The 15,926-nt window shown below is 42.6% G+C and overlaps 1 protein-coding gene across 5 annotated transcripts in view; it reads right to left on the reverse strand.

Annotated features, from left to right (window-relative positions):
* Window positions 1-15,926, reverse strand: part of Ncoa3 (nuclear receptor coactivator 3) — an 87,941-nt gene that overhangs the window by 38,085 nt on the left and 33,930 nt on the right. For 4 of the 5 annotated variants that reach the window (XM_055596245.1, XM_055596248.1, XM_055596247.1 and 1 more), the window contains exon 2: window positions 3,661-3,748. The exons of the other annotated variant lie outside the window; for it this stretch is intronic. The gene's annotated coding sequence lies outside the window, so the exon portion shown is untranslated. The remainder of the gene's footprint in view (window positions 1-3,660; window positions 3,749-15,926) is intronic. 5 annotated transcript variants of the gene reach the window in all.

The following is a 15,926-nucleotide window of genomic DNA, read 5'->3' on the forward strand; positions in this document are numbered from 1 at the left end:
TTATTATTATTATTATTATTATTATTATTATTATTATTATTATTATTATTACAACTACTATTTTAAAGCTAACCAACAGGCTGGAGACCTGGCTCGGCAGTTAAGAACATTGGATGCTCTTGCAGAGGACCAGGGTTCAATTGTCAGCACACATATGGCAACTCAGCCAATTGTAATTCCAGTTATAGGAGAGCAACAGCCTTCTTCTGACCTCTGCAGGAATGCATGCACATGGGGCACAGACACACATGCAGGCAAATCCCCCATAACACATTAAATAACTAAATGTTTAGAGATGAACAAATATTCAAGAACACATACATGTCCAGTGATTTGAAAGTTTTAAGAGCAAGTTAATGGACAGCATTCACGGACAGACACAACGGAAACAAATAAAAATCTTAAGTTCAAGTACTGGGTTCAAAAAGACACCTCAAATACACATCATGACACACAACATACAAAATATTGCTTATTTTAGTGTTTTAAATTTTAAAACTTGGGTGCTGGAGAGATGGCTCAGAGGTTAAGAGCACTTACTGCTCTTCCAAAGGTCCTAAGTTCAATTCCCAGCAACCACATGGTAGCTCACAACCATCTCTAATGAGATCTGGTATCCTATTCTGTCGTGCAGGTGTGTACATGCAGGTAAAACTCTGTATTCGTAATAAACAAACAAACAAACCTTTAACAAAATTTAATGTGATGTGAACAGTCCATGGAATGTTTGAGTTAAGGTGCAGATACATACCTACCATTTATTACTCCCATTTAATCCTCAAAGACAGTGGGCTAGAAGGAAGAGCTCAGTTCTAACAGAAAGAAAATGCGGTTCACTCCAACCCATCAAACAGCACAGGAAAACAAGAGCTGGATGCTGAAGCTACTTCACCCCTCCTCGTAGCCTCTTCCTCCGTAGAAGCCAGCCACTTAATGCTGTTAAAGAACTGCCCTTACAACTGGCTAGATTTTTTTTTCTTTGTTCTGGTTTTCTTTTTAAGAGGAAGAAAACTAAAAGTGGATCAGGAAGGGGAATATATATGACTAGAATATATTGTATAATTTTGCTGTGGTTGCTGTTAACTTGGGGGAGAAGACTGACATACCCAGTAATGACCATATCTACTAAAACTCCATCCTACCTTCTGGGCAATAGTGGCACACACCTTTAAATCCCAGCATTCAAGAGGCAGAAGCAAGCAGATCCCGGGAGGTTCCAGACTAGCCTGGTCTACTGAGTGAGTTCCAGGACAGCCAGGACTACCCAGAAAAACCCTGTCTCAGAGGAAACAAACAAACAAACTTCATCCTACCACCTGGTGGGAGAGGGACAGAAAATAGAAAGTATGGAATATAGCAGGTCAGTGACAAGCTGAAGGCTGAACTCTTCATTTACGTTTAGGATGAAGGAGTTTTTTGGTTTGTTTTTTTTTTTTTGCATATTAGGTCTGTGTCCCTGGCTGGCCTGGAACTCATCATAGAGACCTGGCTGGCCTTGAATTTACAATTATCCACCTGAGCCCTCTCAAATGCTAGTGTTACAGCATGGGCTAAACCACAAAAAAAGGATTATGCATCCCGACTTACCCCAAAAACATCTCCTCTAAAAGGTAATGTTAGCATTCCACACTGTGGTATTCACCTGTAATAACAGGCTGAAGGAAGAGGACCACTGAGTTCAAGGGCAGCCTGAGATACATAGTAAGGGCCTATCATCTTCTCTAGCCTGGACAACAGAGTAAGAGGCTGTTATCTGTTAATCTCACTAGCAATCATGCATTTTTATCAATGTGGAGAAGTAATTAGCAGGCAAGAATATCTACATGAAGAACCAGATCTGTCAGCCACAAAAACTTACAGTTGTAAGAACCTGAGATCTGTAACATGTACAAACTGATCATTTTGAGAACTTACAAAAAGACCACAACCCTACCCACTAGCTCAGATACTACAAAATTGGCCATCTGTGCTTTCTGGCTTCATGCTCACAAAGTTATTGTATGGAGGCAGGCAACTGGCAAGATTAAATGATCCATATACAAAATAAGCTTTAAAACAGTTAAACTGTTTGGCTTTAAGGCAGCATCTTTTATAAGCTCCCGTCACTGGGGCTTGTGTTTTAGTAAAGCAGTATATAATCAAAGCAATTTTTCAAATTAAAATGAAGGACAGGGATAAATACAGCCCCCACAAGCTCGTGGTCACTAGACAGTGATATCGCTGCTCACACTGATTCACTCTAACGGGAACTTTACCAATATTTACTTTTCATGGAGAAAGGGAACATAACGTGTGTGGAAGTCAAAAAAGGGACAACTTGGGGACATCTCTCACCATGTGGGTCTCAGAGAACAAACTAAAGCTGTCAGGTTTGGCAGCAGGTACCATAACTATCTCAGGCAAACTTTTAGAACTAGAATTTTAGTCAAGTGTTATATTTAAAAAGACAAATATCTATTGTACCTACACTGTATTCCTGTATCCACTGTATTATGAGGGTTCTTGTTGACTGGCAGCTTGGTTGGCTGAGCCACCAGGGCCTGGGGCTTTACTCAGCACAACACACATCTGGTGCATCTGTGAACTCTCCCAGAGCTGGCAAGTGGGCAGCAAATAACAGGGCAAAGACCTGTAGGTGGCATCAGCACCCAACAGGCCAGAAGACCAGGGAGAATGAAAGCCAGGAGGGAACCTACAAGGGCAGGACAAGCTCAGGACCGATTCATTAGCAAAAACAATAGATAGGCCCCTAACTAATTTCGGTGTTTAGGTAATGGCTTAAACACATGAAGCCGTGAGCACTATCAGCAGGTGGCAGTAACACTGGGTAGTAGTACCCCAACCACTGTCCCTTTTCTCTATAAACAGGAAAAGGAACATAAAAAAAAAATTTGTAACAAAATTACAAATAGTCTAGTAGAAACAGCAGATAACAGAAGCACCAAGGAGACCGTGAGTAAAGGCAAGTGTGAAATTACTATGCTGGTGACCTAGGGAAGGCTAAAATTAGAAACAGGAAGTGAAACAAAAGCCAAAACAGTAAAATAGTAAAGCAGATAAGGCCTGTTCAGTTAATGTGCCCAGGATAGGATTCAAAGACCCAGATCTCAGGACTAGCTAAACTAGAACTGGCAGGATAATAAGTACACTCAGCTGAGTAAAGTACAGTTGCTTTCTGGACAATCAGGCACGTTCTTCTATTCTCATGTTGCTATTTTGATGTAATATTAAAGTTTAGGAGCAAGCTAGATAAAATGCCATTTGTCTGCACAAGCAGTCTGAGGAAAATAGCAAACATGGGTTGGGGCTGATTCCAATTTGTTTTTTAGACAAGGTTCACCTTGTAGCCCTGGCTGGCCTGCCTCTTCAGGGACTAAAGCATGCACCGCCAAGCCAGGCAGATTCCAGTTTTAACCAAAAACCTTTAAAATACTCACAGAGGCCGTTTCCCTCCTGCCCTCCCCTTTCAGGGTGTCTGACTGCATACTACAGACACACACACCCACGTGCTCAGCCCAGGTAGGTCCACTCAGCCATCATTGTAAGAATTGCATTAAGCACAAAGCAAGTTGAAGCCACAAAGCAGAAAGCAGAGCCTTCAGGCAATTCAAGTAAAAAAGAAAATTACAGCGATCAAGTCAAGGAAAGTACATCAATTACCTGATGGCCCAGTCAGTAAGGTTCGGAGGAGCTTATTTTTACCGATCTCTGAGTTCTCTGAGTCCGGTGTTCGGCAAATCTTTTGATCCTAAGGACAAGGGGGGGGGGGGGGAGTTATTGTCTTTTCTTCAAATTAAGCATTTGTATTAGTCCCATATAAATTGTCCCCATCTTCTAGCCCACTACCTGCACACAACCTCCTCTGGGAATCCAAGTAGATGCCTTTTTGCCATGTCAATACTTGAAAATTTTAGAAAAAAGTTAGGCACAGCATTCACTATGTGGTCTTCACAGAACAGCAGGGCTTACACTGCATGCCACCGCTCACTCTGATGGACATGCAGAAGGATGCACCTAACTTCAAATCTTTACTACACAGTCATTAAAGTGATACAAATGTAAGTTCAGCTCTAGACAAAGTGGCCCTGAAAACCTGAATGACACAAAGAAAGCAACAGCCTCGGCTTCCCAAAACAGCCTTTGAAAAGCCAGCTTCCTGAAGTGACCTTGGACCAGGTGAGGTGGTGCACACCTTTCATCACAGCGCTTGGGAGGCAGGACAGAGGCAGGCAGATCTCTGAGTTCTAGGCCAGTCTTGTCAGTACAGTCAGGGCTACACAGAGAAACCTTGTGTTGAAAAGCCAAAGGGGTGAAGAATACCCATGAAATAAGCAGTTGATGAGCACCAAATGCCTGTGCTGCAGGCAAAGATGAACAAAAGTGGGAGGTATTAGCACCACAAAACAAGTAACCCTGAAGCACTATGAGAAATTAAGACAAATTCAAAACTGTTTATCTCTGCCAAAAATAGCTAATGAAATCAGGCAATCTCTGCAAATATTACCTAGATTTATAATCCAAACGTGTGTTAATGCCTCACACTGCAAGAGACAAGCACAGGCACACGCATCTGCAATCCCAGAACAGGAAAGGCTACGGCAGAAGATGGCTAGTTCCAGGCCGGCCTGGGCTATACAACCGAATCCTCTCCCTAAAACAAAACAGGGTCGGGACATAGTTCAATGTGAGGGCTTGCCATCACCCACAAAGTAGTGGAATTTTAATTCAGAACATAGCTGTTCTGGCAAGAGATCACATCTAAAGATCTTCTAGGTCTGTGTGATCCGGCTGGAATACAGGAAACAGAGGCAAGCAGACCTGAGTTAAAGCTAGCCTGGTATAGAGCAAGTTTTAGGTAAAGAAACCCTTAGGTCCAGGCCTGGTAGTACACACCTTTAATCTCAAACAATGGAGGTAAAGTTAGTTTGTAAAAGAAAGTACCCATGTTTGAAAGTGATATCTAATTAACTGGTAGAAAAGGTGACAAATCAGCGAAGATTTGACAAAGTAGGATACACCCAACTCACAAGAGCAGAAAGAGGAAAGAGAAGTTACTTAAAGGGCAATGCAGAGTAAGGAGACAGTTTTTAGGAGGACACTAACACACAGGTTTCAGAGAGAGAGAGAACTCAGGTGAAGACCGAATGAACTAGAGAATGGGAAGGAGGCAGGAGATTATTAGAGCGGATGGCTGGAGTTACTTTGAGGCCAAACAGAGCAATTCAGGGCCTGAGAGAGAAGCCAGATTGAATAAGTCAGCTGGGAGTCCTGTTTGAACCAGAACAGCTGAGTTGAGTCAGCCAGCCCAGAGTTCAAAAAAAACAAGAAAGGGTGAGCTTATTAATCAGGAAGTCTCAGAGGCAGAAACTTCTAGGCCTAGGTTAGATTATATGGAGGCTAGAAGTTTCCAGAACTAGGCCTAGGTTAGCAGCAGAAGACAGTAAGCTTCTCAGACAACAACAGGCAAATAGAAGTTCCTTTTATACACAAAAACCTAGTTTCAATCCCAGGACCACCACCCACCAAAAAGATAAAGGGAATTAAAACACTTTAAAGAAAATTTTTTTTTAATTCCTGCGTGTGTGTGTGTGTGTGTGTGTGTGTGTGTGTGTGTGTGTGTCTGTCCTTGTACTCCATGAGAGAATGTGGAAATCAAGACAACTGTCTGTGTGTGTTTGTCCCTGTGCCCCATGACAGAAATGTAGGAGACAAAGGACAATTCTCAGAAATCTGCTCTCTCCTCTACCACGCATCCTGGGCCCCAGCTCAGCTCAGTCCTGGCAGCAAGCACCTTTACCCACTGAGCCATCTCCCCAACTCCAATAACACTTTATATAATAGTGACCATCTAAAAATTACATGGAAGACAGGACACATACATGAAATGCATAGAGGCTGCTGAAGGTTTTTTTAGCTCAGCACATCCATACCATCCATTCTGCTCAAACACAGAATACATGGAGTCTGGGAGGTGGGGGGACACATGGAGGAGGGCAGTAGGGGAGGATGGTGAGTTACAGAAGAGTACAGGCATGAAAATGCTACAGTGAATGGAACCCAGTACTGTGCATGCTGACCCAAACATAAAAAAAAAAAAAAAAAAAACTATTTTAAAAAATGTTGGGTGTGGTGCCACATGCCTTGTTTTTTAATTCCAACACGGCGACAGCCAGTTACACGGTGAGACACTGTCTCAAAAAAAGTAAAAAGTTGTGGGGACACACTATTCTACTTCTAATCGCAGAGAGACTAAAGAGACCACAATATCCTAGAGGCACAGCGGCCTCTGAACTGGCCTCTCCTGGCTGAGGTAAAGTCAGTCAGGGCCTGCTTACGGAAGGGAAACAGGCTTGTCAGCAAGCTGCTGGCTGGCAGCTGCTTGCTCTGCAGCTCCTTCTTCCTCCCTCTCCCCTGTCTTCCCTTCCCTCTGTCTCATCCACTCTCTCCTTCTCTGAAAAGCTGTGTAAGAGCCCTGGAGGATCACACAAAATAAATACAGGCAAAAAAGGGTGGGAGTGGGGGTGGGAGGGGAGCATTCTCCACCAGTAGAAGGCTTTCCACAGGAACTGCTACAGGGTCAAAAGTTTACAGTGGTTTCAATTTCACCTTTTAGCAGCCAATCAGCAAACAGAGACAGCGCTGACCCTCAGGCTGCAAGAGCATTAACTCGGGGCTCCCAGGACTGCTGCTGTCCTTCCTCTGCGGTCTCCTAAGGGGGAAAGGTAAAAAAGGCAGCGGACACCCTAAGTTTAGCTGACAATTTTATTTTAAACTGGTGTTTGAGAAGGAAAATTATTTGCTAATTGTCCTCTTTCTCCTTCACGTACAGGGTTTCTTTATCTTATAGCATCCAACAAACCAATCGCTAATGAGATGAAGACAAAGAATCAGGGTAGGTTAAGATTTTTCTCCATGAGGCTTGTTTCTACTAACAGCCTACAGATGATAGGAGCCGATCCCCGGTTAGTTCCCAGTAAATGCTTTAAAAAGAACCTTGATAACAAAGGCCATCAATTAAAGTGTTTAGGGCCCACTCCCTCCAGGCACTGATACAAACTGCAGAGTGCCATACTCTTCACAAGAGGAGTCTACAGAATACAGCTCCAGCTTCTAAGGGGCATTTGTTTCCCTGTATTCTTGGCTCCAACCCTCCAGGACCCAGTGCAGCCCTCTGTGTAACAAACTCAAAAGTAAAGCCTTCCGGCAATAGACAGAGCTGTCCTCCTGATTGCTTTTATATAAATTTCCTACAAATGCAAAAAAATCAATACACTAATCCATTCACTACTGTTCTCAGCATTCTGTATTAAGAGTGAGCAGGATCAAGATGGAAAGCAGAGCAGGCACAGCCATTCTCTCTCTGCCTCCCACCCTTCTTTTCTCCCCAGAGCAATGAGGCAGCAGGGCATTGAAGACTGAGAGCTTGAAGCTACCACGGCTATTTGGGGTTTATTGTTTCAATTTTGGTTTTTGGGTTTTTTATTGTTGTTGTTTTTTTGGGTTGTTTTTTTGTTTTTTGTTTTTTTGAAGGGATGGTTGTGGGAGGAGTTTAAGACAGTCTCTCTACAGCTTCAAATGGCCAAAAACTAGCAGTAATCCTCCTGTCCCAGCCTCAAAGGGCTGAGATTACAGGTGTGAGCAACCAATCCTTGAAGCACACACTCTCCTACCAGAGTGATCTACTAAATGATAAATCTATAGATAAGCCAATTTACAGACAGCAATGCTTTCCTCACTGATATACAATTGGTTGAATTCTAGCAGTTTTACAAGTTTAGATTTGAGACCCATACAGACACCACCAGTGGCTACTAAAGCGATGCCATACAGGATAATGGGTTTTATCCAGACCAGCGTATCAAATACCGGCTATTTCTGAACTGCAATGAGTAACCAATGCGCTAGAGCGCCTCACTTACTGCACACCGGCAACGGCCCAGAGCACCGCATATTGTCTTCATTACACAGAGGGTCTACAGAGCAACATCCTGCACATTTCAGGCCAGGAGTAAAGTCAATGACGACACTATAATTTCAGGTTGAGAAAAAAAATGATACAAGTAATTTTCTACTAGTAACTTCTAAACCCCCATGATATAAATTTATGAATACAAGTCTAATTTTAAAATACATCTAGTTTGTTCTCTTTAACATGGCTTACAGAAGCCTGCTGGCAGTGTGTGTGTGTGTGTGTGTGTGTGTGTGTGTGTGTGTGTGCGCGCGCGCGCGCACGCACGCGCGAATTTAATTTGAAGAGTCTTCTCTTTTTACAAGATGGCCTCATTTCAAAGGAAAATGGATGCAACCAAATTTTACATCAAGTCAGCATGTTAGCAAGATTCTTTTTTGTGTGTTCTGAATTTGATTAATACAAGCCAAGGTCACTTCCTGAACGATGCCTACCACTGCAGCTGCAGGCAAAGACTGCCATGAGGCTGAGAGAAGAAAGTGAGCAAAGGTATTTACTAATAATCAAATAGACTCCATTTCCACACAGTTATCTTGGCAAGAAAGGACTGGCAAGATCCTGGGACTCTGGAACATTATGATAAAAAATATTCTATTCCTTAATATTCAAACACAGAAATGTAAATCAATATTCACAGGGTTCATGTCAAAAATCATATCCAAAAGGCCCTTCCTTAACATGGAAAAAAAAAAAAAAAAACATTTTAACTGCTTGAAACAATACAAATAATGCCAAATACCAAAGTACACTGAACTAGCAATACAAGAGGACCTGAACCTAGAGTCCAAATGCCAAAAGGAAGATATAAGCCCTCATAGAGGCACAACTAGACTCACAGTTCCTTCACCCAAAACCAGGAAAAAAAATAAAAATCCAAAACTTATATGAGAAAATAATTCATAAAAATCTATTCTGAAATGCAATTACATTTTTACTTCTCAGCATTATGCAAATGTTACTATGTCTTAAAAATCCTCAAAGTATACATTAACAGCAAGTAGAATGTATCAGTAGCCCAGCTAGGAAATGTTAAGTACTGTATACCCCGCCTGTAGAAACTGTGTCCTACACAGCTCAGTGAACTGTATAACATGCCAGGCAGAGTCAGGAAACCTGCATCTTCCTGTAATTTTCTATAATGGCCATCTATAAAAGGATTGTGTGTCTCATTTTACTTTTCAAATAACAATCAAACTATGATGTTCCAGATACCTGTAATCAGCAAAGCACTCATGTGGCTTTCTTGGTTATTTGTTCAATGTGCTTTTTTATTTTTAATTAAACAAAATTATACAATATATTTTGATCATATTTGCCCCTTCCCCAACTTCTTACAAATCCTCCCTATAGTTTTAGATTCGAGATTTAGTCTCATTTTGTCTTCCAGGCTAGCCTCAAAATGGAAATGCCCCTGCCTCAGGTTCCTAGGATCTAGAATCTGCTGTGCAACACTAACTCCAGCTTGAATGTCTTTGTTTTATTTTTCATGCTGGCAGTGAGGCCCAGGGCCTTGACAACTGCTCTACCTCTGAGCTGCATTCCCAGTGTTTCTATTGTCTTGTGTCTCTTGTTTTATATAGAACAAGGTCTCACTATGAAGCCCAGGCTGTCCTTGAACTCATTGCTTAGCCATGACTGGCCTTGACCTCATGATACTCCTGCCTTAGACTCCCAAGTGCATAACATCACACCCAAGTTCTGTTATTAAATTAAAAAAAAAAAAAAATGGAGGGGGGGTCCGGGGAGATAGAAGGCTCAGGGTCAAGAGCATTTACTGCTCTTCCAGAGGACTGGGCTCAAAGCACCAACATGGTGGCTAACGATTGTCTGGTAACTCCAGTTCCAGCCTCCTCTGGCCTTTGAAGACACCAGGCACACAGGTGGTAAACAGACATACATGCAGATAAAACACCAAAACAAAAAATTTTAAAATAAAAATAAAAAATGCTAAAAGCAGAAATTCACACTGTTGCCCAGTAAGCCCAGCCCTCTGAAAACAGGCAAGGAGCTGCAGCAAGTTGAAAGCCAGCCTGGGCTACATACCCTGAACCACCTAAGACAGAACAAAACATCCTGCCAATACGCAAAAGCACATCATTTCTCTTTTCTACATATATTGAGAACAAAACTTTCTTTGGGCTGCCCCCATGCTTTCTCTGACAACTTAGTAACACAATCAACAAAAAGACTCTCTATCTCATGTTAGGAAAAGGAAGTCAAACGTCTCCAAACAGGGAGGTGGCCCTGGGCTCAGAGAGCTATTCGTGGCTGTGGTAAGAAAGCACTCCCAAGAACTGGGAGCACAACACGCTGCTCTCGGGATTTGTGGTTGCTCCTTTCTCCATGACACTCGAGACTGAGTGGGAGACTGAGCAACAGGCCCAGCCCTGCAGTGGGCCTACCACAGCCTGTGACAAAGCACAGTCAGCCCCTGAGTGTCCTATATCCTGGGGTGTGGTGACACTCTAAGGGCCCCCAACAGGAAGGAGGTCTTTAAGTCACATTGGGACTATGCTGGCCTCCTCCAATATTCTCACTTCTCTAGAGCAAGGTGAACAGTTTGCCCATAGTGTGCTTATTACCTAGCCAACCAACCAAAATACAGGGGGTAACCGCTGCAGTTTCAATGTGTCATCTTCTCCCCGAATCCATTGGAGAAGCATTTATTTTAGTTATAATGCCAAGCAGAAGCATCCCCTGACTTCTTTTCTGCTGTCTGCACACCCATGGCAGACACTCAAGACACATACATGTAAACATAGATTCAAGTGACTCTTAAGGGGCTGGAGATGGCTCCATGCTGAGAGCACTAGCTGCTCTTCCAGAGAATCACCACCCACAACAGGTCACACTGTCTGTGTCTCCAGCTCCAGGATACCTAACACCCTAACCTCCCCAGCCACCACACACACACTTGGTACACAGACACACATATAGGTAAAATATCAATACACATAACTAAAATACAATAATTAATTAATAATTAATGAAATAGGTGGGCAGTGGTGGTCCTTTAATCCCAGCACTCAAGAGGCAGAGGCAAGTAGATCTCCGAGTTTGAGGCCAGCCTGATCTACATAGTGAGTTCTAGGATAGCCAGGTCTACAAAGAGAAGCCCTGTCTTGAAAACGAAAGTTAACTGATTGATTAATTGGTTGGTTGATTGACTGACTGATTGATTGATAAAAAGAGAGAAGCTGGAGTAAGCCTAACAACTTTTTTAGAAATTTTTTTTTCCTAGATCCCATGTGCTGAAATTGCAGGAAAGTGCTAAGATTATAAGCTGTGTCATTACACTTCTCTTAAGATTTTCTACTTAGTCGGGCATGATGAGTCACACCTGTGATCCCAGCACTGTCAGGGAGGCAGAGGCAGGCGGACCTCCATGAATGTGAGGCTAGCCTGGTCTACAAAGCGAGTCCAATACTAACATGCACTGAAAAGATCGGCTAAACATACTAAACAACAATGCCAAATGCTAAGAAAAATGCAAACCAATGGGGCTTTAGTATGCTGACGTAAGGACGGAAAACTGGGAAGAAAAAGAAAAAGAAAGTGTATTTAAAGCTTAAACTCTCCATCATATGGCAATAACACAATGTTTACAAAACCATAAAACTGCAGTAGTAACACACTAACTTATTAGGAAAGAATCTCATGTCAGCTCCAGCAGCTGATGAAGCCTTCTGACGAATGCCATTCTCAGATATGCTAAAATCCCATCTGTCTTCCCATGGCATAGCTCAACAAGGGTATCCTAAGCAGATTTAAATCAGTCTGGCTATGCAGCCAATTAGAGCCAAAGTCTACTTGCATTTTTAAAAAGTTAATTCTCTTAACTCCTGTCATAACGTCTTAAACAAATAAAAAGAGTCAATGAAAGCTACCAAGCTGAGGGCTGGAGCTGCGCTTGCAGAGGACCCAGGCTCGATTTCCAGCACCCACAGGTTGCAACTGTCTTTAACTGCAGTTCCAAGGGACTCATACCCGACCCAGTCCTACTGCACAGACGTACGTACAGGCAAAATACCCATGCCATAAAACTAAATGCAAAAAAAAAGCCAGACACTACAGTAACTCTTTCCTCACAGGTGGCCTTGAGCAGGAGCAGCGGCAGGGAAGTGCGTGCTGCCTCCCAGCTGGCTTGGGACTCAGAATGTACCAGCTGCCTCGTGCGCCTCCTCCCTCAGCTTCGGAGTGCTGTGAATAACGCAAGCGTCCAGGCTGCCTCTTGCACATATCATCTGCTGTCTCAGACCTTCCTTCTTGAAGGCAGTCTCTGAACCTTTTGCGCTGGCTCAGCTACAGAGCTAGCACAATAAACACACGGCACTATGTTAAGTAAATGGGAGGAGGAACAATACGGTGAATGTCCAGAGCCATGGGTTCCCTTCCCCACGCTGTACTCCACCAAAGTTTAATTAGAAAAAGAATGAGGAGTATGTGAGGTGGCTCAGTGAGCAAAGGCACCTGCTACCAACCCTGGCAACTGAGTTACATCTGGGGCCCACCAAACTCCAAAAAGTTGTCCTCTGACCTTCACTTGTACCTGTAGCTCATATGAACTCCCATACACAAAAAGGATGAGTGGAAATGTTTTACTTTTTCTCCTAAGAAAGAAGGCAAAAGAGAAAGACAGACAGACAGACTGGCTTAGGAGCTGGAGGGATGGCTCAGTAGTTTACAGCACTGCTCCTCTTCCAGAGGACTCAGATTCCTAGCACCACACGATGGCCTCAATCCATCTGTAACTACAGTGTCCAGGGATCCAAAACCCTCTTCTGGCTTCTGAGGGTGCTGAATGCATACAGTGCATATGCAAAACACAAACACAAATCTTTGGGGAAATCTTTGGGAAAGATGTGAAGAATAAGCATACAACGATCCACTGCGGTTTTAAAACTGCAATGCATGAATCTAGGTAAGAAAGCCAAGGCATGGGAACATGCCTGTAATAACAATGCTCTGTGAGGTTAAAGCAGAGTTTGTCTGAGTTTGGGGCTGGCCTGGGCTACATAAGGAGTTCAAGGCCACCCTGGAAATATCTTATAATTGAATGGTTGATACACATACACACACACACTGAGGAAGGAATAATTGTAAAATAGCTTTTTTCCCCCTTTCATTATTGTTTTATAGTCTCTCATCTATACTAGATTGCCTCAAGCAAAGCTTACTATTAGACAAGGACTACCTTGAACTTCTGATCCTCCTGCCTCCCACTTTCTGAATAGTAGGATTCAAGGTGTGCACAACTATGCCTGGCTTTAGCCTGGCTTTAGCTTCTTACTCAATAGCTTCTGGGGAAGACTGCTCAACAGGGAAAGGCATTTTACTAAACCTGCCTCATGGCCTCACAGATAAGCATAGAGAGCCAGACAGACAGACAGACAGACAGACACACACACACACACACACACACACATATATGCCTATGCATGGTTAAATATTAGACATGCAGATTCTGTATTTCTGTAGCTAATTCTAATCTTTTGAAGTTGGTCACAAAATATTTTCCAAACTGCTAATTTAATTAGCCAAGTGTAGTGAAGTGGTACATATCTATAAATCCCAATACTGACTGCCTCTTGATTCAAGGCCAGCCTGGGCTACACAGTAAGTCTCAAAAGTCCAAAGGAAAACAATCTGCTATTTGCTACATGGCCAGCCACACTCAGCCTTCACTTGCTCTCCCTAAATGCACCTAAAAAAACAAAATCACCCTAACTACCAAGAACACATAAAATAAGTTGTCAGACAAAATGAGACTAATCAGTTTGGAAGATTTAGCACTCTACATTGTATATAAGGCAGTTCTTCACAACTGAAGATAATTCAAATTTTACTACACAAACTAATGACCCTGCAAAGTCTCAGTGGGCATGGGACCACCATGCTTTATAGGAAAATGAAGTGCAGTAACTTAAGCAGGTTCCCACAGCAAGAGACACAAGACAGGTCAGTACAAGACCCTGGCCTGTCCAGCATTCTCTCTTCTAGATCATATGGCCCCATACCACACTTTACTTGGTTTTGTTTTGGTTTGTTTTAATTCCATTCATTCATTCATTCATTCATTCATTCATTCATTCATTCATATATTTGGGAGACACGTACACGGAGACCAGGACAACCACATGAGAGGCAGTTCTTTCTTGTGTCATGTGGGGACCAAGCCCAATCAGTCATGCTTGGCAGCAAATGCCTTGACCCACTTAGTCATCCCACAGCCCTAACAGCTTGGATAGATTTAAATCAACTCCACTTTTCCAACTTAGCAAAATAATCATATGAGAATGCATTGCTTCATAAACATGGGAGAAAGGAGACATTCATTAGCATGCTCCATGGAATATTTATAACACTATCTACAGATCTCTTTCACTAAGAGTTCAATGTAAAATATCTTGACCAGGTACTACTGCATGGGAGTGAGCTCTGCAAACACAGAGATGACACGGCCCTGTGAAAACAAATCCTTCTGAAAGCACAGCTACCAGTAAGCGTGTAGTTAGCTAACAACAACCAAAAAAAAAAAAAACCACACACACACAGATTGAGCCAGGTATGTGAAGGGCATTTACTCTTTGTTTCCTTTGTACAGGAAGCAGCCTCAGCAGTCTCAGCTCTGATCTCAAAGTCACCTTCCAGCACTAATGGAAGCACATGGCTGATTCCTCCTTGCCCAGAACAACACCCACAAGAAAGACTAATGCAAGGGGACGTTTCTTTTCATGTTTTCCTTCGCCAAGAAACAGCTCCATAAACCATATTATACATGACAACCATAACTAAAAGATTACAATTTAGAAATTGAAGACAAGAAAAATTAACAGGAGCATGAGACAAAGAGCCCATGACACAGAAGCCAGATGGACAATAGGTCTCCAAAACTGAGTTTGGAGAAAGCATGGGCAACCAAACCGCAACTTAGAGCTCGGTTTACCATAGAAAAGAAATACTACAGCATCTCTGCTATCACACTGGTGAATAAACAAATACCCCAGAGGTGTGCTCAGATGTTCTAAATGCAATCAAGTTAAGGTGTTGCATTTTTAAAACAAGCTATTACCATCTATGGTTTTACAGATTTGCCACTAACCTAATCTGGCAGGTTAAAATTCAACATTCAAAGTACTGGCTACGTTTTCTAGAAATGCTCCAGTAAGTCGACATAATAATTAACGTTATTTGATCTACAAAATCTGAGTACTCAGTGCAAAGAGTGATGAGTGACCTTGAGGCAGCACTTGGAAGGCAGTCACCATGGCAACACTTCCACAAAAGTGCCTCATCCTCAGCAAAAGGACCAACCCAGAGCATAAGGATTTTTAAAACAGAAAACCTCGACCCTCACCCACAGTGAGGCAGAGACAGTTTCTTTTAAGAAGTCTCTACATCAACCTTCCTGTTTATTCTCCAGGGAAAATACAAATTAGCTTCACACCCATGCATTCGGTCTGGCAAAAATTACTCTTATTTCTCTTTATTTGCTAAATGTGAAAAATAAATATCTCATTCATTTCATTTTGAAAAATAAAGTTTAAATTTTTCAATACAATCCGTGCTGTTTTATTGTTCTTTAAATCATCCAGGAATGGCAGCACAGTGGTAATCCCAGCACTGAGAAGCCTGAGGCAGTCTGACAGACAGTAGGATGCTAGCCCTGGGGTACGTAGTGCATCAAAGGAGAGAGAGAAGGGCCACACAGGGGCAGGACACTGCAGTGGGGAAAGACATTATCTTCCGGAGTGCACTTAATGAAGAAAACACAAAGGGAGGCTGATTTTAACCCTAAACATAAAAGTGCACTTATGACTGTTTGCACAGACCAAACCCTGCTACACTCGTGATGTCCACAGTTCCAACAGCGTTCTGAAAACTGGGAGGAGTCATTTTACTATCACAGCAGTCAGCACAAACTCAGCACCAACCAGATACTGAACAACATAGCCAC

This window comes from Psammomys obesus, unplaced genomic scaffold (genome assembly GCF_907164565.1).
Source record: "Psammomys obesus unplaced genomic scaffold, mPsaObe1.curated_primary_1811, whole genome shotgun sequence".
In the NCBI taxonomy this organism is placed as follows: Eukaryota; Metazoa; Chordata; class Mammalia; order Rodentia; family Muridae; genus Psammomys; species Psammomys obesus.